The 25,866-nt window shown below is 48.9% G+C and overlaps 1 protein-coding gene across 34 annotated transcripts in view; it reads right to left on the bottom strand.

The window, feature by feature from the left end:
• The window catches only part of GATA5 (GATA binding protein 5), a 2,064,317-nt gene that overhangs the window by 941,631 nt on the left and 1,096,820 nt on the right, over positions 1–25,866 (bottom strand). The gene's annotated exons all lie outside the window — the stretch shown is intronic.

Genomic DNA, 25,866 nt, shown 5'->3' with positions numbered 1-25,866 from the left:
TAGCCTAGGCTACTTAGGTGTGCAGTCTTCTACCGCAGTGTACTATGGCAGACCATGTATTTCTGTTCACTTCGGAACACAACAAACATTCGCACCTGCACCTGCCAGCAGTAAAGATGTCCCCCCCCCCCGTGATAAATTGTGAACAGGAAGAGGAAAGATTTTACAATGGCAAAATGGCAAAAACTGTCTAAATAATTTATAAAGGACTATTGTAACATATAAGCAATTTAAATCATTAAGCTACATTCAATAAAGTTCATCTTTAGAAGTAAAGAACCTGAAGTTGCGCCCAACTTAGAATTGAGGTTTAGCTAAGGGTCTGGCCTAGGAAGAGTTAGGACCAGTTCTATGGAAGTTGCCTTGCCGCGAGTGAACTGGCCTAAGGACAAAAATGCTGCAGTATTTTTAAAAACAAATATCATCCACTTTCACCCATCTATAAGTGTTTGTTACTGCTGAGTACAGGGACATACCAGAGGCACAGCATGGAGTTTCCACCTAACGGAAAGATTGATAATTGTTAACTGAAAGCTGTGAGTCCAATTCTCTTTATAAATCAAGCAGTAGTAGCAGAGCCGGGACAAGGTCCTCCAGCACCCAAGGCTTTGACACCAAAGTGTGCCCCTCCATCCCTCCCACCCCAGCTGTCACTCACTGATTACTGTTAGACTAAGAGGCGCCACAGGGCCCACAACCTCCCCAACACCTTAATATCTAGTTATCTGGCTTGCAGTCACTGCTATGTATCCCCTTTTCTTATTTCTTTCTGCTTCAAACACAATTAGGAATGACAGCTGAATGAATTGTGCTCCCCCTCCTACACTGCGCCCTGAGGCTGGAGCCTCTCCAGCCTATGCCTCGGCCTGGCCTTGAGTAGTAGTCATGCTGCTTTCTGTAGTTTGGAAACTGAAGTTTGGAACTGCCATTGCCACATAACACCAATTATTTGTTCACTACACTGGCTACCCATAAAATGGAGAATCCTTTTCAAAACTGGCATGCTAACATTCACATCCCTACACAACCCAGGCCCTGGGTTCCTGAAGCATTTGTTGTAACTGCATCACACCTCCCACAACCTTAGATCAGCACAAGCCAATAACAATCACCCCAACAATCATGCCTTGCCAAACCTAAGACAGCTCCAACCCTGGATACATTTAAATCAAAAGTGAAAAGCCACCTGTTTAGTCTGGCATTTATGATCACATATCATTTTCCGCTGTACACATTACTATGTACTGATCTGAGACAAGCTTATGTGCTTTGGGGCTTACAGGAGAAAAGCGCTTTACAAGTGTTTCGTTGTTGTTGTTGTCTGCATTTGTCAAAAAATGTTCTAACTTATTCAAAGGAAAGAACAAGCCTGAGGCTGCAGTACCCCCCTCCTCCTCGCCCTTGTCTGGGGGCAGCGTAACGCTGTCTTCAAACCCTGAACTATCTTGAGCGGAGAAGCCCGGTCCTAGCTGGTGCGGCGTTTATGACTGATAGTTTTGGCTTTCAGGCAAGCTGTGAGCAGTCCTTTATTTCACAATTTCCGTGCCCTCCCCAAGGACAGCGCAGAAACAATGACAACACCCAGGCTCATTCTTGAAGATGATTGACGGTGACAACATTTCTGTTTATGCCGGGAACAAGCGTGAATCGAGGGGACAGTATCAAGACGTGGCAAGTCCTGAGCTACCCTCAAGAAATGATAGGAGTAGGGAGGTGATTGTCAGGGCAATGCAGGCAGCAGTCATATTACATTATTGCCTTGGTGAAAGAGTTTAGCTGGATACAATGAGATCATGTACATTTTATTGAGCTAACGAACAAGAACCGTCTTTTCAGTGTAACATCCAGATTAGGCCTTCCACAACAAGCTGCATCAGTGCTAACTGTGTACTACTGAGGCTCACTGGAAGATAAAATGTATTAGCTGCAGGTTCACTATACACCAGTGGTTCTGAATGTGAAGCCTTGCTTTCAAGGGCATAAAGAGATGATTTGCATATTCCGGAGAGATTCATTATGGGAAACCAAAGTGGCTCACTTACAGTTGAATTATCGCAAGTACATGGATAAAACACAACTCCTAATTTTCATGCATCGTGCAGTCTCACGCCCCATAAACATCTATGTCACTGCCAATGGTACAATCCATCCGCCCAACTGCACAAGCCTGCTGTTTGGGGTCTCAGCCCTCTGCTTCAACCCTCACATCCAAACCATTGCTACGGCCTGCAATTTCCATTTATGCAACATCTCCAAGAACAGTCCCTTCCTCACCCCGGACATTGCCAGACTCCAAGCCCTCATCATCTCCCACCTGGACAACTGCAACACTTTCCTGTAAGGCCTTAGTCTGAACCCGTATCCCCCTCCCCTTTACAATAGATCAGGACACAGCAGCCAGACTCCTCTACTCCTCCCAAATAATCCTAAACTCCTCCTAAAATCCTTACCGAGCCTCCAGCAACATCTTCTAAGCTTCCTGTAAGCTCCTAGTGGCTTTCTGGTATCCGTCCATGACTCCCGGCATGTCAGGTGACCAGACATGGGTCAGGTGACATGCAGTGGTATAGCTACAAACTTCAGGGCCCCGATGCGGAATTTGGACCTGCCCCATCTCCCTTCATTAAATAGCTCCTCCAGTGTAGGTAGCCAGGAAATCGGTGCCCCAGTATAGGTAGCCAGGAACAGGTCCCCCAGGATAGGTAGCCAGGAAAAGGTGCCCCCAATATAGGTAGCCAAGAATAGGATCCCCCCCCCCCCTCCGTTTTGGTAGCCAGGTATAAATGTTCCATTATAGGTAACCCAGGAATAGGTGATCCCAGTATAGGTAGCCAGGAATAGGTGTCTCAGTATAGGTAAAAAAGAAGCAGTCCTAGAAGCTCACCTGTAATAATATGTAAAGTCAGGGAGTCAACCAGTCCACACCCGGATCCCTCAAGGTGCAACAATCCACAGCAATAGAAGAAAAAGAAATAGCACTATTTTATTGCACCATAGTGACAAAACAACTTGTTGTTATCCAGGTGGAGACCCAGTCTTTTTCTTATATTGCCTCAGTATAGGTAGCCAGGAATAGATGCTCATAGTATAAATAGCCAGGCAGGGCCGGCCTTAGGTTTCACAGCGCCCTGAGCGTAACCAGATTTTGGTGCCCCCCTGCCCCACATTTATCCTCTTCGCGTGTGAGCACACAAACACATAATGGGGGGGGGGGGGGGGGCAGATCCCTCCTTTAGTGTATATAGGCTTAGGCTACTAGTCTTGCAGTCGCAGATCCCTTTTAGTGTATTTAGGCAGCAGATCCTCCCCGACCCCCCCCCCCCCCCCCCCATTAGTGTATCTACTCTAGCAGCATAAGCATATTCCCCCCTTTAGCGTAGGGAGGTTGGGGAGCCTTACTTCTTGCTGGTCAGTCTTTTCTTCTTACTGTCTGCAGAGCAGTCTGCAGACTTAGTGTCAGTGTAGGTGACAGGATCCTGGGAGCAGGAGAGGACTCGTCGTCACTCAGGACATGCTGCACGCTTCTCTGCAGCAGCCTGAGGCTCAGCGCGCCTCCGTCCATCCTGATTCTGACATATAGCTATAAGTCCCCCCAGTATAGGTAGCCAGGCATAGGTTACCCAGTAAAGGTAGCCAGCTATAGATCCCCCCCAGTATACAGTAGGTTAGCCAGGTAGGTGCCCACAGTATAGGTAGCCAGTATACTTGCCCCAGTATAGGTTAGGTAGGCATTTGTCCCAGCTATAGGTTAGATAGGTAGGTGCCCCCAGTACAGGTTAGATAGGTAGGTGCCCCCAGTGTATAGGTTAGATAGGTAGGTACCTGCAATATAGGTTAGATAGGTAACTGCCCCAGTATAGGTTAGATAGGTAGGTACCCGCAATATAGGTTAGATAGGTAGCTGCCCCCAGTATAGATTAGATAGGTAGCTGCCCCAGTATAGATTACATAGGTAGGTGCCCCCAGTATTGGCTAGATAGGTAGCTGCCCCCAGTATAGATTAGATAGGTAGCTGCCCCCAGTATAGGTTAGATAGGTAGGTACCCGCAATAAAGGTTAGATAGGTAGCTGCCCCCCAGTATAGGTTAGATAGGTAGCTGCCCTCAGTATAGGTTAGATAGGTAGGTGCCCCCAGTATAGATTAGATAGGTAGGTGCCCCCAGTATAGATTAGATAGGTAGCTGCCCCCAGTATAGGTTAGATAGATAGGTGCCCCCAGTATAGATTAGATAGGTAGCTGCCCCCAGTATAGGTTAGATAGATAGGTGCCCCCAGTATAGATTAGATAGGTAGCTGCCCCCAGTATAGATTAGATAGGTAGCTGCCCCCAGTATTGGCTAGATAGGTAGCTGCCCCCAGTAAAGATTCGATAGGTAGCTGCCCCCCAGTATAGGTTAGATAGGTAGCTGCCCCCCAGTATAGATTAGATAGGTAGCTGCCCCCCAGTATAGATAGGTAGCTGCCCCCCAAGTATAGGTTAGATAGGTAGCTGCCCCCAGTATAGATTAGATAGGTAGCTGCCCCCCAGTATAGGTTAGATAGTTAGCTGCCCCTGAGTATAGGTTAGATAGTTAGCTGCCCCCAGTATAGATTAGAGTAGGTAGGTAGGTAGGTAGGTAGGTAGGTGCCCCCCAGTATAGGTTAGATAGGTAGCTGCCCCCCAGTATAGATTAGATAGGTAGCTGCCCCCCAGTATAGATAGGTAGCTGCCCCCCCAGTATAGGTTAGATAGGTAGTTGCCCCCCAAGTATAGGTTAGATAGGTAGCTGCCCCCAGTATAGATTAGATAGGTAGCTGCCCCCCAGTATAGGTTAGATAGTTAGCTGCCCCCCAGTATAGGTTAGATAGTTAGCTGCCCCCAGTATAGATGTAGGTAGGTAGGTAGGTAGGTAGGTAGGTAGGTAGGTGCCCCCCCCCTCATACTGGAGGTGGAGCCGCGGGGAGGGCAGCCCGACCTCTCCCTCCCTTCCTCTCCGGGCCGCCCTCCGTGCTCCCCCCTCCGATGCAGACTCGGCAAGTTATGCACAGAGAACTCACCTTCCTGGTTCCGATCGCCGGCGCCTCTCACTTCCCGCTGTTCGCCTCTTCTACATTAGTTACTGATACACACTAAACTTCCTGCGAAGCAGGAAGTTTAGTGTGCATCAGCGGCTATGTAGAAGAGGCGAACAGCGGGAAGTGAGAGGCGCCGGCGATCGGAACCAGGAAGGTGAGTTCTCTGTGCATAACTTGCCGAGTCTGCATCGGAGGGGGGAGCACGGAGGGCGGCCCGGAGAGGAAGGGAGGGAGAGGTCGGGCTGCCCTCCCCGCGGCTCCCCCCTCCATCACGGCGGCCGCATGTTTGCTCCCCAGCAGCGGCACCAGGGGGCGGAGCGAGACGGACCCAGACGGGGCCGCAGCAGCCACATGCAGCCAGGTGGCAGGAGCGCCCCCTGGAAGCCGGCGCCCTGAGCGATCGCTCCGGTCGCTCAGGTCAAAGGCCGGCCCTGTAGCCAGGAATAGGTGCCCCAGCACAGTTAGTCAGGAATAGGTGCCTCAGTATAGACAGCCAAGAATAGGTGCCTCAGTATAGATAGCCAGGAGGATTAGATGCCTCAGTATAGATAGGTAGGAGTAGGTGCCTCAGTATTAGTAAGCGGAAGGGGGGGGGGGGGGGGAGTTGCAGCGGCACATGAAACCAGCAGCGACAAAAGGGACATCAAATACTCTCTTTACCGTGATCCAAGCGCTGCATCTACTTACTCTTTTCCTGTTCTTGCATTCCAGCTACTAGAAAGAGTGCCCCCTAGGGGCCCCTAGGGGGTGTTCTTACTGTGAGCTGGAACACAGGACAGGAAGACGGTTGTAGATGCAGCGCGTAGATCGCAGCAAAGTGAGTATTTGATATCCCCTCTGCCACTGCTGGCTCGCGTGCCACTGTGCCCCCCCCCTCCCCAAGCAGCAAGTGTGGAGGACAAGCGGGCCCCCCAGGGGCCCTGGTTGCACAGGCGACCGTGGCCCCTACGCCCCTGGTAACACGCCAGGAGCCAAGCATGGAGGACGCCGGAAAGCGGCTGGGAGCTACAGGAAGCTTAGAAGATGTGCTGGAGGCTTGGTAAGTATATTGCTGCATGGGCAACTGGCAAGAACATTTATCCAGCATCAGGCGATCCCCACCGATGCCAGATGCCGGGGACTTTGCTGTAATAGGCTACATTGGCAGTGATGTCACTGGTCTCCAATGAATTGACCATGAAAGTTTTCTCAGTGAGGTGCCTGCCCTTCAGAAAGATCCAGCCCAGTACAAACTCCTGCCACAAGTTTAACATTCAGATTCCTTTGTAGTTTCCCTTCTCGGCTGGTTCAGCTTCTGAATTTCCTGCGGAGAGAGCGGAAACCATTAAAACGAGATTAGGAACAATTGTGTCTCGCCATCCTCCGCTGAGCACGGTAAACAGAAGCCTCATACCCTCCGAGGCTATTTATTTGCACGCGGCATTAGCATAGATCCCGACAAGCACGATTTGTTAGCCGGAGCCAGCATGACAGAGAGCGCTTCCACCTAATTTACCATTGAAGTGGCCCAATCAGTGGAAACCGACTCGTAATTGTCAACAGCCAGCAGAGAGGGAATGCGGGTTATCTTAATAATTAGCCGGCACTGGGGATCTCTCTCCATGCAGAACAACAGAGGCTTCATTACGGCTGCTCATTCACACCGCCAAATGTTGGGAAAGTTCCCAGCATCAATATTTACACAGGGAAAGTTTTGTTTTATAGCATGGAAGTCAAATCTTGTTTTGCTAACAAATTCGTCCTTTTACCTCCCTGGCGGTGCATTTCTGTCTGGAATTATAAGTAAAAAGCGGTACATTTTTTCAAGAGTTTTAGGCCTCCAAATCTTAAGTCATAACTCACCAAAATATATCAGAAGAAAGGCCTGGTAGACATTCTGTAAACATGTACATGTATACCTAATACACCTCACGTGTTTGGTAAATTTTAAAGCAGGGAACGGCACAGAGACCATTACAATCAGGGCAGTAGAAGTGTGATTCCTTTCTGACGTTCTCGTTCTTGTCAGTCGTAGAGCAGCAAACAATGGGTGTTATGTACTCCATGAAGTGACGGGCAGTGAGTCGCTCTGGGTTCACAATGTAGAAGACACAGCATCCCACTCTGGCATCTGCTGAAGTGTGGTATTTCAGGCTGATGCACTCACGCATCTTCCATATAAAGTCTGTGTGAGTTACTGGCATGTCACTGCGCTGTTTGTAGGAGATATATGCATTCCACTGACTTTGCACCAGGAGATGCCAAAATATTTTTTGTAGTATTTTTGTTGTTGTTTGCGGACTGCTGGGTAAAAGGTCATTGCCTGGTCGGCTCTGTCCACTCCACCCATTGTGAAATTATAGTCCACCACAACCTGAGGTTTATCAATCCCTTCCTCCTCTCATTCTGGTGGGGACAGTGGAGGTGTCGTGGCCTGTGGAGAGGAGACACATATTTTCTGTCATGCCATCGGAGAGCCACAGCATTTTTCCCCTTTTGCCAAGCAACTATGTCCCCAGTTTTCAGCTTCTGCTTGGCAAAAGCTGATGGCATCTCCCGTCTGTTAGGCCTAATAGTAGGCATCAGTCTTATGCTTGATGATAATCTCAAACAGTTCAGGGGAGTTGTAGAAATTGTCCGTGGTGACACAAAAGCCTTTGTCCAGTAAAGGCTCAACAAGGGACAGTACAGAGGATGTCGCCACTCCGTAGTCGCTGAACCTGGGGTTGAACTTGGTGCCCTTTCTGGTATACAATACAGTGTTCCAAATGTAACTGGTTGCTGATTCACATAGCATGTATGGCTTTACACCAAAGCGGGCCAGGTTGGATGCTATGTACTGGACCCAACTCAGCCTCCCCTTATAGGCCATCATGCTGTCGTCCACGCTTATTTCCCTCTATTGTGCGTAAGTGGTCCGGAAGTTGTCAACCACCATCTGATACACCTCCCAGATTGGGTGGACTCCTCAAAGGTGTTGTTGTTGGCGAAGTGCAAATACTTTATTATCAGGCTAAATCGATACTTGCGCATCACCGTTCCGAAGAAAGGGGTTGCGATGATCTTATTGATGCATACCTTCCAACATTTTGAAAAGAGAAAACGGGACACTTGGGCCACACCCCCAACCACACCCCTAGTCACGCATAAATTTAATTATTTTTTTTTTATTAAAACCGCAATGGGCCTTTAAATTAAGAAAAAAAATAACCAATATACCCTGCCCGTTGGTGGGGAGGAGGGTGCCACTGGAGAGGAGGCAAAACAAATGATCGAGGCGCTACCTGCGCGGATGCGTTGTGTGGGATGCGGGTCCGGCATCATATTCTCCCTCCCTCCGAATGTGCCTCCGTTTGCAGAGTAATGTGAGCAGCAGAGCGGGTTGTCATCTTACCGTCCATCCTCGCGTACCGGCATCTGGCTCTTCTCTTCTTCCAGCTTCCTGTCACGTCACATGAAGTAGAGTGAAGCCAGATGCCGGTACAGGAGGATGAATGGTAAGATTAAATGACAGCCCACTTCGCTGCGCAAACTTACGCTGCAAACGGGGGGGGCACATTCGGAGGGAGGGAGAATATGATGCCGGACCCGCATCCGCGCAGCTGGCGCCTCAATTTTTTTTCGCATCTGACCCCCCAGCCAGCCGGGACACTGGGGGGTCAAAATGGGATACCGGGAGAGCCCCCCCCCCCCCAAATCGGGACAGCCCTGCAGGATTCAGGACAGTTGGGGGGTTTGTTGGTGGTCCAATACCATTTTTGCCGAGGCTTCCCCATCACTCCCGGCAGAATAATTAGGCCCAAAAGCAACTAAATGTCCTGTTTGGTGAGTATGTCCTGCTCCTGGAAAAGCGTCCTTGTGGAGCAGCCAGTTGTTGGGTGGCATAGCTGTTAGTCTCCTCCACTATTTTCTCAATAACTGCATATAACTGCAGGTAGGCCAGGGGGTTGCAGTCGTAACCTATCTTGAGGCCAGGTTCCCCAGTAAAAGGGAAACGTGGGGGCAGTGGCAGAGTCTGAGTATGGTCTATGGGGCATGAAATGCAGACATCACTGACCTCAGTGGTGATGGAGTCACTGCTGCTACCTGGGTCAGATGAAAGATCTCCAGATCAAGTCCGCCAGTGACTGCAGATCAGGATCGCTGTCCTCCAACTCCAACAGTGCTTCCGCAGTGAAATGCTTTCTGGAGGCTGACACCATAGCAAATGACAGACAAGCAGAGGTTGGTGCAGGCAGCAGGCAGAGAGTTGTTAAATCCAGGCAGCAGTCGGGGCAGGCGGCAGGCAGAAAGTGGTCAAAATCCAGGCAAAAAATTGGCAACAGTAAATAAATTAAAGTCCAGGCGAAAATCAGTGCAGGCAGAAGGCAGAGAGAATAGTCAAAGTCCAGGCAAAAATCGGTAACGGGTAGGCAGAAAAATCAGCAGATCAGCAACTCACAGATCCCACAGATCAAAGCTCTTAGCTCAGTCGCAGCCAGGAAGCAAAATGGATACAAATCCCCTTGTATCCAATGCAATGCACATTAGGGCCAATCAGATTTTTACATTTTTTTTTCTTACTTCCCTCCCCCATGACCCCATGCCCCCCCCCCCCCCTCCCGTCGTCACGCCGCACACCACCGCTCCGTCATCCTGATTGAGCGCCGGGTCCCTGGAAGATCAGAGAGGTAATGGGTATTTCGGCGGCCGTGAGGGAGAAGCCTGGGTCCCGCTAGTCAGCAGGACCAGAGCACACGGCGGTTTTTGCCAGCCCGACCTGAGCTCGAGCTTACCGCTTTCAGCTCCTAAAGCATAGCCAGAGTTTAGTTCTGGATTACCACCAGGGGGGGGGGTTAAAGTGGACCTGAACTCTTGCACAGGACAGAAGGAAAACACAGAGAAATGCACCCTGTATGTATTTAGAGAGTTTAGCCTGTCTAATTACCCCTCATCTGTGACTAATCACAAGTTGTAATTTGATCTCCTCGCTGTGTCAGCTCAGGAACCTCCTCTGCCATGGCAGATAAGCTCATTTGTAAACACAGTATGTTAACCCTATACCAGCTTCCATGAAAGCAGGAAGTAGACACTGCATATTTATTGCAGTATTTGTTTCAGCTGTAACAAAGGAATGTTTTTCTTTAAAGGTTATTATGCTGTTGCTTATCTTTTAGAGCAGAGAGGAACTTCTGAGTTCAGGTCACTTTAAAAGCTAATGTGCCACATTGTTCACCAATGTATTTGTTATAATTTGCATAAGAGTCATGCATTGCATATGGAACATAACATGAGCAATGCATAAGACCTGCACCCGAGTGGAAATGTCACCGTTCAGGAAATAACTGAATAACCAAGGTTAGGAATAAATGAATAATGGGAATTTATTAATCAAGTGTGTTAAAGTAAAAAAGGAACATAACCAGCAATGTAATTTAACCTCATGCACAGCTCAATGAATAAATAAATAAATGAACTCAACTTGCCTAATCTCCATGCTCCCATCCAGCGACTAAGCATTACCTTGTACTCCTACTGTGCTGCGTGATCTGATTTCCATGTATTCCTGTATTGTCATATTGCTGTATGTCACCCCTAAATGTTGTCTGTTACCTTAACTAATGTACAGCCCTGCGTAATCTGTTGACGCTTTATAAATACAATATATAATGAATTAATAAATAAATGCAACATAGATCAGGCATAAACATAAGATTATTCCTGCAGGTAAATGTATTCAGAAGGCATACAATGGCAACTGAAGGTATATACAAGGACCTTCCTGCACAGAGTGGTTTATGCAGAGCAAACCGTGTGTGTGTGTGTGTGTGTGTGTGTGTGTGTGTGTGTGTGTGTGTGTGTGTGCCAGAGCGTGTGTGTGTGTGTGTGTGTGTGTGTGTGTGTGTGTGTGTGTGCCAAAGCGTGTGTGTGTGTGTGTGTGCCAGAGCGTGTGTGTGTGCCAGAGCGTGTGTGTGTGTGTGTGTGTGTGTGTGTGTAGTGTGTGTGTGTAGTGTGTGTAGTGTTCTCAAACATTTGCCTTGTTTTAAACAGGGTGGGTAACAGATTATATTACCTATCTCTTTTAATTAACATAACTAATCTAACTTAATGATAGTATAAAGAGTTTCTGTACAGCCCCCGCACTGCACGGCTATCACTTGGGGTCTTCTGTTTTGTTGACTTGAGGGGGTGGGCTGCGTCCCGTGTAACGCGTTGTCTACAATTTAACCCTGTACTTTTTAATAGGGACTCCTTTTTCTACCTATGTGACTATTCTAGTGAGGTAAGAGACCTCTTTTTTTTATCATTACTCCAATATTGGCATACAGATAAGTTTTAAAGGCGCCTCCACCAACTTATTTCCGTTAATGATAATATGTTTGTTTAGGCTGAAGTTCCCCTTTAAACAAATAATCGTCAAAGAGTAAGCAAAAGGTTGTACATGGGAAGACAACAGATCACAGGGATACAGGGCAACCAGGAACAGGTACTGAACACAGGAACAAGGAACTCCGGCTAGGATGGCATGGACCCTGGAACCATGGACTAGCAATGGTTGAATGTTCAGTCTTGGTTAAAGTCATTGGGAAGTGAAAAAAACTAAAACAAAAAACAGATACCTAAGCAGATGGAAGGCTCTAGGTCCTATCCAGCCTTCCCCCTCCTCTCCTGGTACCCTCGTTGCAGCGGCAGCTCCTCCGTTTGAATCCCCCGCCGCGGGGGACTTCGGAAGTCTTCGGGAGCTGAGTCCTCCTGAGGATAGGCAGCTCCATACTGCACACACACTAGTGTGAGAGAGAGGGCACTCACGCGTATGCAGTATTGAGAGGCCCATCTTCGGGAGAACTTAGCTCCTGAAGACTTCCAAAGCCTTCCTTCAGCAGCGGAGAGAGCAGTATTTGACCAAATTGGTAAAATACTGCTACTGGGGAGCCAGCGCTGGAACAGGGACTGGGAGAGGAGAGGAAAGGCTCTATAGGGCCCAGAGCCTTGCTTCTCCTTAAAGAGAGTCTGAAGCGAGAATAGATCTCACTTCAGACCTCATATATAGCAGGTGCACGTGTGCCCCTGCTAAAACGCCGCTATAGCGCGGCTTACAAATCCCCTCCGTAATGCGGGGGAGCGCTTCCGCATTGGGGCAGGGCTAACCGCCGCAGCCCTGCCCCACGCGCGTCTGTCAGCGCGTATCTCCGCCTCTCCCCCGCCCCTCTCAGTCTTCCTTCACTGAGAGGGGCGGGGGAGAGGCGGCGATGCGCGTCTGATAGACGCGCTGTGAGGCAGGGCTGCAGCCGTTAGCCCTGCCTCTAGGAAGGGCTAATCTGCGACCAGATTTCCGACCAAGGTTTGCGGGGGGTGGGTTGGTTGGTCAGGGACCCTCGTTTAGCCGCGGGATAGCGGCGTTTTAGCAGGGGCACACGTGCCCCTGCTATATATGAGAGCTGAAGCGAGATTTAGTCTCGCTTCAGTGTCTCTTTAAGTATCCAAGTTTTTCTTTTATTTTTTTACATCAGTTCTCATTAATTTTAAATACTCATGCTGGAAGGTCAGGTGACAGTCCAGATCTCCCAGCGATAGTCTGCAGAAACATACAATTCCTGTAGGAGTGAACCCTCTGCTGGTGGGCAGAGAGAAGTTCACATTGCAAAATCCCTGAGTGGTGCTCGGATACTCCCAGTCCCAATCACGAATTCAAGTCATCACGAATAGTGATGATCGAACACCTAGATGTTCGGGCTCGGTTAGGTTTGGCTGACGTCATCCAGCCTGCCTTCCCCCTCCCGCCACCAGGGGGCGCCGGTCCTCCCGAGAGCCGGCCTGCTCCCCCCACCCCCACCCCCCCACCGCGGGCTGGATGACGTCAGCCGAACCCAACCGAACATTTAGGTGTACGATCATCACTAATCACGAATTCAACTCCGCCCACTTCCGAATTGACTTGTGATCACGATCACGAGTAGAAAGGGATAGCAGACTCGAGTGCGGTTTTGAGTCAAATAACCGCATGTAATCACAAATTACTTATGGTATTTGTGATTTAAAAACCTGCCAATTTTAACGGTTAATAGCAATGCCTCCTTATATACTAGAAACACCAAATTTGCCAGATATGTTAATAAGAACAGTGGGAACAAGAGGAAAACATTTTTTTTCAAAAAGAGCTTATTGTTTTTGAGAAAATAGATTTTAAATTTTCAAAGGCAACAAGTATACATTTAAATGCGGTTAGTCCGAACGCTGGGCTCCTTAGCTGGGCTGTGCAGGAGGCTTAAAAGCCTGCACAGCCCAGTGCTGCAAAAATGAGCCTGGTCATTAGGGGGGGTTAACACTGCGGTCGTCAAGTGGTTAAATTTGATTTTCTCAAAAACTATAAGGTCTTTTTGAAAACATTTTTTCCTCTTGTTCCCACTGTCCTTCCTAAAGGGAACCTTAACTGTGGGGGGGGAAAAATTCACTTACCTGGGGCTTTCCCAAGCCTCCTGCAGCCGTCCTGTGCCCGCGCCGGTCCTTTGGTGCCCTCCGGTCTCCCTCCGCGGCTAAGTTTCGTTTTCGGTCGACTGCCAGTCGTCCTCCGGCAAAGCGTCCTCTTCTTCCGCATTCCCCGTCGTAAAGAGCCGTAAAGCGCGTCCGCATGACGCGTCTTCTCCCTTACTTCCCTTGTCCAGCATAGGTAGCTACAGGTGCCCCTAAGTATTAGGTAGCCAGAGATGCTCCTGACTAAAGGGAAATCTCATCAGTGGAATGCCCTTGGAGAGGAGGCCCTTGGGGAGGGGAGTGAGCCACCATTCCATCATCAGGCGCCCATAGGCCCGTGCCTACAGTGCCTTATGGTAAACCAGGCCCTGAACTACTGAAATTCTATAATCACTTCCATTAACCTAACTTTTACAATAGCCCTCCACTACCTGCATCGAGCACTAACCTCCCCCCTCTACCTACTGCCACTTGCTGTATTTTAGCGCTGCTATCCACCCCTATCACTCTTCCCTACTACACAAAGTACGGCAACAAAGTAGCCGAACTCTGGCACTGCCAACTCCGGGCCTGGATTCACCGCCACTACAGCCACTAATTGCCCGCCTCTAACTGTAATTCGGCTACATAAAAGCCAAACTCCAGCCTCTAATTCACCCATGCTACTGTAGGTGCTCCTAACTATAGCCGAACTCTCGTGCCCAAACTACCTTGTTGATGCCCCCATAGGCACAAATTACATTGTGGCCTATGGCAGCGCCCAAAGTAGAGTGAAAAAAACAAAAAGACAAAAATCAAAAACTCTCTTTATAACCTTGGGGCCACTGTGTTAAAATTATCTCAGACACAAGGAACTCATAAACCACAAAATATGTTTGGAAATAGTGAATAAATAAAGGCACTTCAATCTTGGACCAAACCATCACAATCAGGGTGAAAAGCGAGTGATTTGTGCCAAGCTAAAGATGAATCACTAAGAATGTTAACGAGTGTTTATGTTACCCAAGCTACAAGGGGAGTTATAGTATAAATCATCCAGACCAGTTCATATACAGCAGTTTACTATAAACTGACAATTTTAATAAACACAGAAACACATAAAATGTTCCAGGCGCACACCCAATAAAACCACTTAAAATGCAACAAATCTGTTGAATGGACTGTGTCCACGATCAAATAAAAAGATACAGAAAAACATCCGTATAGAGCAGTCCTGTAAAAATGGATGGTGTAAAAATTAGATGGTACAAACATTTTGGTTATGAATCACGTGGTCAGAGGTCTACTTCATCCAAAGAAGCTTTAGTTGTCAAGAGTCTACATCGTAGGAAAACAAGAGACTCAACATAGCCAACTTAGAATCAAACAGGTATACACTAGGTATGTGTGGCCATGGTAAGGAATGACTGGCAAGCCAGCTTATGTTTCCCCCATTCCTCCCACTACATTTCCAGTTACTTAAAGGGATACTGTAGGGGGGTCAGGGGAAAATGAGTTAAAGTTACCCGGGGCTTCTAATGGTCCCCCGCAGACATCCTGTGCCCGTGCAGCCACTCACCGATGCTCAGGCCCCGCCTCCGGCTCACTTCTGGAATTTCAGACTTTAAAGAGAATCTGTAACGTTAAAACGTCCCCTGGGGGGTACTCACCTCGGATGGGGAAAGCCTCAGGATCCTAATGAGGCTTCCCACGCCGTCTGCCGTCCCTCGGGGGTCTCGCTGTAGCCCTCCGTACAGCGGTGACGTAATATTTACCTTTGCAGGCTCCTGCGCAGGCGCTCTGGCTGCTTTCGCTCCGAAGGAGGCGGAAATACCCGATCTCAGTCGGGTCCGCTCTACTGCGCAGGCGCAAGTCTCCGGCGCCTGCGCAGTAGAGCGGACCCGACTGAGATCGGGTATTTCCGCCTCCTTCGGAGCGAAAGCAGCCACAGCGCCCCCGCTGGAGCCTGCAAAGGTAAATATTGAATTGAACAGTCGGCACAGTCGCCGGCTGTTCGGAGGGCTGCAGCGAGACCTCCGTGGGACAGAGGACGGCGTGGGAAGCCTCATTAGGATCCTGAGGCTTCCCCCACCCGAGGTGAGTACCCCCCAGGGGATCTTTTTGTCGTTACAGAGTCTCTTTAAAGTCTGAAAACCACTGCGACTGCCTTGCAGTGTCCTCGCTTCCCCTGATGTCACCAGGAGCGCACGGCGCAGGCACAGACCATACTGGGCCTGCGCAGTATGCTCCTGGTGCCATCAGTGTGATCGCTGGGGTGGGAGGGATGGAGGGGCGCACTTTGGTGTCTCAGCCTTGGGTGCTGGAGGACTTTGTCCCAGCTCTGGGTGGAGCTGGCAATATAAGAGATTGCATTTTTTTTACTTAAATAGGAATTTAAACCCAGGATTGAGCTTCATCCCAATCTGTAGCCGATACCCCCTTTCCTACGAGAAATCTTTACCTTTTCTCAAACAGATCATCAGGAACATCTGTATAGATTACATTGTGGTGAAACTCCTTCCACAATATGATGTCAGGGCCATGGTCTTGACAGTTTCCTGTCTTTGAACCTGTTGCATTGTGGGAAATAATGGCTTTTTTCCAATTGCCAAGTAAGCAATATCTCCCTCTTTGCATAGAACTCTCAGTAACGAACATTCCATATAGATTACTTGGCAGAACTAAAGATGTCACCACCAGTGATAAATTTCAGAATGTAAATCAGGAAGCGCAAAGATTTTACAACAATAGGAAAATTACTAAATCTATAAATTAATACTGTAAAAAAAAAAATCAACATTTGTTGGTTTGATTTCTGCATTTCTGCTTCTCAACACTGGACCTTGTGTCACTTGTAAAAAAACAAGCAATTTTATTATGTTATTTGACTACAGCTCCTCTTTAAATCCTTGCAGCTGTCACAATCCAGTTATAAGCATAACATCCCTCCTTTGTGCACGTAGCAAACAGAAGGTCTCACCTTCTCTCTGCCCATTGGAAGGATTTCTTCTCACACTTGAGTAACCAAGCAGCTCGGGGTGACCCAAATCACTAGGAATGTATACAGGGATAAAAGAGACAGAAAAGCCCTCCTACTAATTAACAATGCTTGGTGAAATTTGCAATAATTCAGCAATAAGTGAACATTTGTGGTTACCCACAATGCACCACTACTGAATATGCAAATTATCTCTTTTCACCCGTTAGTCAGACAAGCATCCAGAACCGCTGGTGTATAGCAAGCCTATAGCTTTAAATATTACACAGCCACACCAACCCTACATGTAGACAGCCTGTTTTGGTCTTTTGGCCTTCATCAGTACATGGCAGGGATTGCTATGGCTGTATAAAGCTTTGTTTACCATACAGACTAAAATGTGTGATAAAGCTACAGGGAAAGTGTAATATATGTCTGTCTCTGAGGATATGTGTTGTGTAGTGACGGCTGGTCTCATCAGCTTAGCCTTAGGAGGTTCCTGCGAGGAGAGCTGTGACATCAGCTATACAGCATTTTTGTCCAGCCATCGAATTTGTACATTTGGTGCTCTCTCCAAAACTGCAGTCTGCCCAGTAAAGGTGGCCATTGATAGGTTAGTCATTCTGGCTTACATGCAAGTATATGGGCTGATTCAGATGGGCAGTGAATGCCATGGTTTCGGTGGCCAACAAACAGATCATTTAAAAGATCTGCTGTGTTCCGTTCAAATAAATGGAAACCACTTTTACCCACTTGAGGACCACAGTCTTTCTACCCCTTAAGGACCAGAGCCTTTTTCTCCATTCAGACCACTGCAGCTTTCACGGTTTATTGCTCGGTCATACAAATCTGCCACGAACTCACTATGCTCCTCTCTGAATACCTTGAAGTGTCTACTTTCCAAAATGGGGTCATTTGTGGGGTGTGTTTACTGTCCTGGCATTTTGGGGGGTGCTAAATTGTAAGCACCCCTGTAAAGCCTAAAGGTGCTCATTGGACTTTGGGCCCCTTAGCGCAGTTAGGTTGCAAAAAAGTGCCACACATGTGGTATTGCCTTACTCAGGAGAAGTAGTATGTGTTTTGGGGTGTATTTTTACACATACCCATGCTGGGTGGGAGAAATATCTTTGTAAATGACAATTTTTTGATTTTTTTTTTCTACACAATTGTCCATTTACAGAGATATTTATCCCACTCAAAACACATTATACTACTTCTCCTGAGTACGGCAATACTACATGTGTGGCACTTTTTTGCAGCCTAACTGCGCTAAGGGGCTCTGTTCTAGCCCCCTTCTTTTCTCCATATACACTTCCTCAATTGGCAAGCTTATCTCCTCCCTGGGCTTCAATTACTACCTTTATGCAGATGACACTCAGATTTACCTCCATACCCCCGATCTCTCAGCCACCACCATAAACAAGGTCTCCTCGTGTCTCTCAGCAATTTCCTCCTGGATGTCAGCTAGGTTCCTAAAGCTTAACCTAGACAAAACTGAGCTCCTGATCTTTCCACCCCATGCTGCTGCACCCATCCCAGGTTTCCACCTCACAATCGACAACACAACCATTCTCCCTACCTCCCAGGCCCGCTGCCTGGGTGTCACCTTGGACTCTGACCTCTCCTTCATCCCACACATCCAAAACATCACAAGAGCCTGCAATTTCCACCTCCGTAATATCTCCAAGATCCGCCCATTCTTAACCCCGGACACGACCAAACTGCTCATCCATGCCCTCATCATCTCCCGCCTTGATTACTGTAACTCACTCCTTTCTGGCCTCCCCCGGAAACGCACTGCCCCCCTTCAATCAGTGATGAACGCGGCTGCAAGACTCATCCATTCTTCGCACCGCTCTGCATCCACATCTCCCCTTTGTGAATCCCTGCACTGGCTCCCTATCCGTCTCAGGATAAGTTTCAAGATTCTATGCCTGGCGTATAAATCTGTGCACAAAACATGCCCTACCTACATCTCGGAGCTTGTTCACAAGTATACACCAGGTCGCCCCCTCCGTTCCTCCAACGACCTTCGCCTCACCACCCCGCGCATTTCACACTCCCATGCCCGCCTGCAGGATTTCTCAAGAGCTGCCCCCACCCTCTGGAATGCCCTTCCACCACCCATCAGACTTGCTCCCTCTTTCAACACATTCAAGCAAGCCCTCAAAACCCACCTCTTTATGATGGCCTACCCACCTCCTACCACACAGTAACTCTCTAAGGAATATTTAACAGCCCCCCCTAGTGTTTCCACCCCTCCCTTTAGATTGTAAGCCTCTGGCAGGGTCCTCCACTCCCTAGTGTAATCTACAGGATCATGTGCTCCTGTCCTATGACAGCCTGTACTTGTATTACTGGGCCTACCTAACCAGCCCATATTGCATGATCATGTATTTTGTACAATTTGTATGTATAACTTTGTTCTATGTGTATAACCATATGTATGTCATCCTTGTATCATTGTATATATTTATTGTCCAGCGCTGCGTAATATGTTGGCGCTTTATAAATACAATAAATAATAATAATAATAAAAGGGGCCCAAAGTCCAATGAGCACCTTTAGGATTTCACAGGTCATTTTGCGACATTTGGTTTCAAGACTACTCCTCATGGTTTAGGGCCCCTAAAATGCCAGGGCAGTATAGGAACCACATGTGTGGCACTTTTTTTGCAGCCTGACTGTAAATGACGATTTTTTGATTTTTTTTTACACACAATTGTCCATTTACAGACAGATTTCTCCCACCCAGCATGGGTATGTGTAAAAATACACCCCAAAACACATTAAATTACTTCTTCTGAGTACGGCAATACCATGTGTGACACTTTTTTGCAGCCTAAGTGCGCTAAGGGGCCCAACGTCCTATTCACAGGTCATTTTGAGGCATTTGTTTTCTAGACTACTCCTCACGGTTTAGGGCCCCTAAAATGCCAGGGCAGTATAGGAACCCCACAAGTGACCCCATTTTAGAAAGAAGACACCCCAAGGTATTCCGTTAGGTGTATGGTGAGTTCATAGAAGATTTTATTTTTTGTCACAAGTTAGTAAAAAATGACACTTTGTGAAAAAACAATAAAAATCAATTTCCGCTAACTTTTGACAAAAAAATAAAATCTTCTATGAACTCGTCATACACCTAACAGAATACCTTGGGGTGTCTTTTTTCTAAAAAGGGGTCACTTGTGGGGTTCCTATACCGCCCTGGCATTTTACGGGCCCAAAACCGTGAGTAGTCTGGAAACCAAATGTCTCAAAATGACTGTTCAGGGGTAAAAGCATCTGCAAATTTTGATGACAGGTGGTCTATGAGGGGGCGAATTTTGTGGAACCGGTCATAAGCAGGGTGGCCTTTTAGATGACAGGTTGTATTGGGCCTGATCTGATGGATAGAAGTGCTAGGGGGGTGACAGGAGGTGATTGATGGGTGTCTCAGAGGGTGGTTACAGGGGAAAATAGATGCAATCAATGCACTGGGGAGGTGATCGGAAGGGGGTCTGAGGGGGATGTGAGGGTTTGGCCGAGTGATCAGGAGCCCAAATTAGGGCCTGATCTGATGGGTAGGTGTGCTAGGGGGTGACAGGTGGTGACAGGAGGTGATTGATGAGTGTCTCAAGGTTAGTGTTGGGCGAACACCTAGATGTTCGGGTTCGCGAACGTTCGCCGAACATCGCCGCGATGTTCGGGTGTTCGCGCCGAACTCCGAACATAATGGAAGTCAATGGGGACCCGAACTTTCATGCTTTGTAAAGCTTCCTTACATGCTACATACCCCAAATTAGCAGGGTATGTGCACCTTGGGAGTGGGTACAAGAGGAAAAAAAAAATATTTGAAAAAGAGCTTATAGTTTTTGAGAAAATTGATTGTAAAGTTTCAAAGGAAAAACTGTCTTTTAAATGTGGAAAATGTCATGTTTCTTTGCACAGGTAACATGCTTTTTTTCGCCATGCAGTCATAAATGTAATACAGAGAAGAGGTTCCACGAAAAGGGACCGGTAACACTAACCCAGCAGCAGCAGCAGCAGACGTGATGGAACAGGAGGAGGCGCAGGAGGAGAAGGCCACGCTTTGTGAGACACAACAACCCAGGCCTTGCATGAGGACAAGAAGCGTGCGGATAGCATGCTTTGTACCGCCATGCAGTCATAAATGTAATAAAGATAAGTGGTTCAATAAACAGGGACCACGCGGCAACGCTAACCCAGCAGCAGCAGACGTGATGGAACAGGAGGAGGCGCAGGAGGAGAAGGCCACGCTTTGTGAGACACAACAACCCAGGCCTTGCATGAGGACAAGAAGCGTGCGGATAGCATGCTTTGTACCGCCATACAGTCATAAATGTAATAAAGATAAGTGGTTCAATAAACAGGGACCACGCGGCAACGCTAACCCAGCAGCAGCAGACGTGATGGAACAGGAGGAGGCGCAGGAGGAGAAGGCCACGCTTTGTGAGACACAACAACCCAGGCCTTGCATGAGGACAAGAAGCGTGCGGATAGCATGCTTTGTACCGCCATGCAGTCATAAATGTAATAAAGATAAGTGGTTCAATAAACAGGGACCACGCGGCAACGCTAACCCAGCAGCAGCAGACGTGATGGAACAGGAGGAGGCGCAGGAGGAGAAGGCCACGCTTTGCGAGACACAACAACCCAGGCCTTGCATGAGGACAAGAAGCGTGCGGATAGCATGCTTTGTACCGCCATGCAGTCATAAATGTAATAAAGATAAGTGGTTCAATAAACAGGGACCACGCGGCAACGCTAACCCAGCAGCAGCAGACGTGATGGAACAGGAGGAGGCGCAGGAGGAGAAGGCCACGCTTTGTGAGACACAACAACCCAGGCCTTGCATGAGGACAAAAAGCGTGCGGATATAGCAGCAATGCTTTTTGCCGCCATGTAGTCATAAATGTAATACAGATGAGAGGTTCAATAAACAGGGACCGGAAACGCTACACCATCCCAGATGTTCATTGGTCATGTTACTTGGTTGGGGTCCTGGAGTGTTGCGTAGTCATTTCCAATCCAGGATTGATTCATTTTAATTTGAGTCAGACGGTCTGCATTTTCTGTGGAGAGGCGGATACGCCGATCTGTGATGATGCCTCCGGCAGCACTGAAACAGCGTTCCGACATAACGCTGGCTGCCGGGCAAGCCAGCACCTCTATTGCGTACATTGCCAGTTCGTGCCAGGTGTCTAGCTTCGATACCCAATAGTTGAAGGGTGCAGATGGATTGTTCGACACAGCTACGTCATCTGACATGTAGTCCTTGACCATCTTCTCCAGGCGATCGGTGTTGGAGGTGGATCTGCACGCTTGCTGTTCAGTGGGCTGCTGCTGCATGGGTGTCAGAAAATTTTCCCACTCCAAGGACACTGCCGATACCATTCCCTTTTGGGCACTAGTTGCGGCTTGCATTGTTTGCTGCCCTCCTGGTCGTCCTGGGTTTGCGGAAGTCAGTCTGTCAGCGTACAACTGGCTAGAGGAGGGGGAGGATGTCAATCTCCTCTCTAAAGTCTCCACAAGGGCCTGCTGGTATTCTTCCATTTTGACCTGTCTGACTCTTTCTTCAAGCAGTTTTGGAACATTGTGTTTGTACCGTGGATCCAGAAGGGTATAAACCCAGTAATTGGTGTTGTCCAAAATGCGCACAATGCGTGGGTCACGTTCAATGCAGTCTAGCATGAATTGAGCCATGTGTGCCAGAGTCCTACCAGAATCCTCATCATCCTCTTGTGAGCGTTGTGATAGTTGTTGTGATGCATCATAGTCGTCACCTTCCTCCTGGTCTGCTTCTGCTGACCATTCGCGCTGAATTGTGGAAGTCCAACGTGCACCGCTCTGGCCCTCGTCAGTGGTGGCATGAAATTCCTGCTCCAACTCCAGCTGTTCCTCCTCCTCTTCTTCGTCATAGCTGCTGGGGCCAGCGTTCACTGAGGCGGATGGCCTGATGTTGGTACCATCACGCTGATCGTTTTCTCCTTCAGATTCCCCCAGTTGCATCATGACAGCTGTTTCCTTGATTTTCAACATTGACCTCTTCAGTAAACACAGCAGTGGTATGGTAATGCTGACTGAAGAGTTGTCACTGCTCACAAGCAACGTGGATTGCTCAAAATTTTGGAGGACTTGGCAGAGGTCCAACATGTTGGCCCAATCGGATGCACAGAAGCTTGGCAGCTGTCCGGATGCGCCTCGGTACTGCGCCGTCATGTACTGGACCACTGCACTCTTCTGCTCACAAAAGCGGGCTAGCATGTGCAGCGTAGAATTCCAGCGCGTAGGGACATCACACAGCAAGCGATGGTGGGGGAGATTGAAGCGCTCCTGCATCTTGGCGAGTGCCCCCGAAGCAGTACTGGAATTTCTACAATGTTTGGCCACTCGACGCACCTTCAACAGAAGATCAGCCACGCCTGGGTATGTCCTCAGGAACCGCTGAACTACTAGGTTCATCACGTGCGCCAGGCAAGGGATGTGTGTCAGCTTAGCCAACCTTAAAGCGCGAATGAGATTACTCCCATTATCACACACAACCATGCCCGGTTTCAGGTCCAGCGGTGCCAGCCACAAATCCGTCTGTTCCTTTATTCCCTTCCAAATTTCCTCCCCTGTGTGCTGCTTATCCCCAAGGCAGATCAGCTTCAGCAACGCTTGCTGACGCATGCCAACAGCTGTGCTGCACTGCTTCCACGATCCTACTGCTGCTGGGTTAGCGTTTCCGGATGAGGTACAGCTTTGAGATGCGTTGGAGGAGAAGGAGTCAGAGAGGTAGGTGCTGCTGTTGTTATCCAGTGGGAGGGACGGCGGTGCAGCTGTTTGCGGCGTGGGCAACACCCGCACCATAGCAGGTGAGGAATCGCTGCCAGGCTCCACAAGGTTCACCCAGTGCGCGGTAAGGGAGATGTATCGACCCTGGCCGAACGCACTCGTCCAGGTGTCAGTGGTGAGGTGAACCTTGCAGGCAACGGCATTCTTCAAGCTTCGGGTTATTTTGCTGACCACGTGCTCATGCAACTCAGGCACTGCAGAGCGCGCAAAGTGGTAGCGGCTGGGAACCACGTAACGTGGGATGGCCACTGACATCATGCCCTTGAAGCTGTTTGTCTCCACCACTCGATATGGCAGCATTTCGCAGGCCAGAAGCTTGGCTATGCTGGCTGTTACTGCCACGGCCCGGGGGTCATTTGCTGGCAATTTCCTCTTGCGCTCAAACATCTCCGACACAGACAACTGAACCGTAGCGCTGCACACGGAAGGGCTGTTGGTTGTTGTGTTTGATGAAGACTGGGAGACCTCAAGAGCACTACTCCGGAAAGTGACAGTGTCAGCGTCGTCTGATGTTTGTGAATGTTGTGAACCACGCAATGGCTGGGCTACTGCTGCTGCTGAGGCGGGTCTGGTGGTGAGTCTGGTGAACCCAAGGGAGGCAGTGTTGCTGGTACCCTGTCCTGCCGAGTTTACCCACAGAGTGGGATGTTTGGATAGCATGTGGCGGCTCATGCTGGTGGTGGAGAGGTTGTTAATACTTTTCCCCCTGCTCAGGCGGGTCTTGCACACCTTGCAAATCGCCATGGTAACATCCTCAGTGCAGTCTTCAGAGAAAGCCCAGACTTTGGAGCACCTGCCTTGCTGGCGATTTCTGTTTGCTCCTCTTTTGCCTCTCACTTGAACTTCCACGCTTGTGGTGCCTGAAATTGCGCGCCGCCTACCTTGTGGCACAAGGCGAACTCGTGCAGCAGTGGGTTCTTCAACAGACTTATCTGTGCTGCTGCTACGACGGCGATGTTCTCGTTCACAAACAAAATCTGGGTCTCTGTCCACATTGTCCATACCCTCCTCTTCCATCTCCTCAAACTCGTCATATGTCATTGTGGGGGGCCGCCGCCGTGGAGTAGAGCTTCCCAGAACAACCTCTGCGCAGCTCACTCCAACGTCGTCTTCCAGATCTTGTCGGCCGACCTCCTGCAATTGCAACCCCTCCTGCCCAACTTGCTCTGGGATTTGGGTTTCCGAGTCCTCCTCGGACTCGCCTTGTATTTCAGTGCGCGGTGCATTTCCCACAGTTAATGGTTGTGAATCCGGGCACAACATTTCTGGCTGTTCCTCCATTGACCTTTGAAAGGTGGAAGTTTGTTGGGCTGGGAATAGCTCCTGCGAATACCCCATTGTGTCCTGAGGTAATTCATCGGACTGGTTATCTGGCAGTTGTGTGCGTGGTGTCGCTGCCGGTTGTGTCAGCTTTGTGCCCACTGGCTCCTTGTAACTGGCTGAGGACTCGGACCTCGTGCGTGATGTGCTGGTGCTGCTTAACCCACTGCTGGACGCTTGAGAGGTCATCCAAGTAATTATCTGGTCCTGTTCTTTTGGATTTGTGAGGGTTGTTGTCCTGGACAACATGGGCGGTATTGAGTGGGTTTTCTTGGGTGCTCCCCTGTGGCCTGTACGTGAACCGTCAGGGGAAACACCTCTTCCCTTGCCCCTCCCTCTTTCACCGGATTTCTTCCTCATTTCACTTATCCTTACAGTACACGCTGACTGGCAGCAGTACAGTGGCAGTACAGAAATGCTATACAGTACCACTATTCCCAGCAGCGACACAGAGCACAATGCTATACAGTGGCGGGTGAGCGGTGTACCACTATTCCCAGCAGCGACACAGAGCACAATGCTATACAGTGGCGGGTGAGCGGTGTACCACTATTCCCAGCAGCGACACACAGCACAATGCTATACAGTGGCAGGTGAGCGGTGTACCACTATTCCCAGCAGCGACACAGAGCACAATGCTATACAATGGCGGGTGAGCAGTGTACCACTATTCCCAGCAGCGACACAGAGCACAATGCTATACAGTGGCGGGTGAGCGGTGTACCACTATTCCCAGCAGCGACACAGAGCACAATGCTATACAGTGGCGGGTGAGCGGTGTACTACTATTCCCAGAAGACACAGAGTGGCAGTAAACAGAATGCTATATAGTGTGGCTGAGCGAGGTACACAGAGTGGCAGTAAACAGAATGCTATATAGTGTGGCTGAGCGAGCGGTGTACTACTATTCCCAGCAGACACAGAACAGTAAACAGAATGCTATATAGTGTGGCTGAGCGGTGTACCACTATTCCCAGCAGCGACACAGAGCACAATGCTATACAGTGGCGGGTGAGCGGTGTACCACTATTCCCAGCAGCGACACAGAGCACAATGCTATACAGTGGCGGGTGAGCGGTGTACCACTATTCCCAGCAGCGACACAGAGCACAATGCTATACAGTGGCGGGTGAGCGGTGTACTACTATTCCCAGCAGACACAGAGTGGCAGTAAACAGAATGCTATATAGTGTGGCTGAGCGAGCGGTGTACTACTATTCCCAGCAGACACAGAACAGTAAACAGAATGCTATCTAGTGTGGCTG

This window comes from Hyperolius riggenbachi, chromosome 12, assembly GCF_040937935.1.
Source record: "Hyperolius riggenbachi isolate aHypRig1 chromosome 12, aHypRig1.pri, whole genome shotgun sequence".
Lineage (NCBI taxonomy): Eukaryota > Metazoa > Chordata > Amphibia > Anura > Hyperoliidae > Hyperolius > Hyperolius riggenbachi.
Note: the sequence above shows the minus strand (reverse complement) of the source record. Positions and strands in the feature narration are given on the sequence as shown.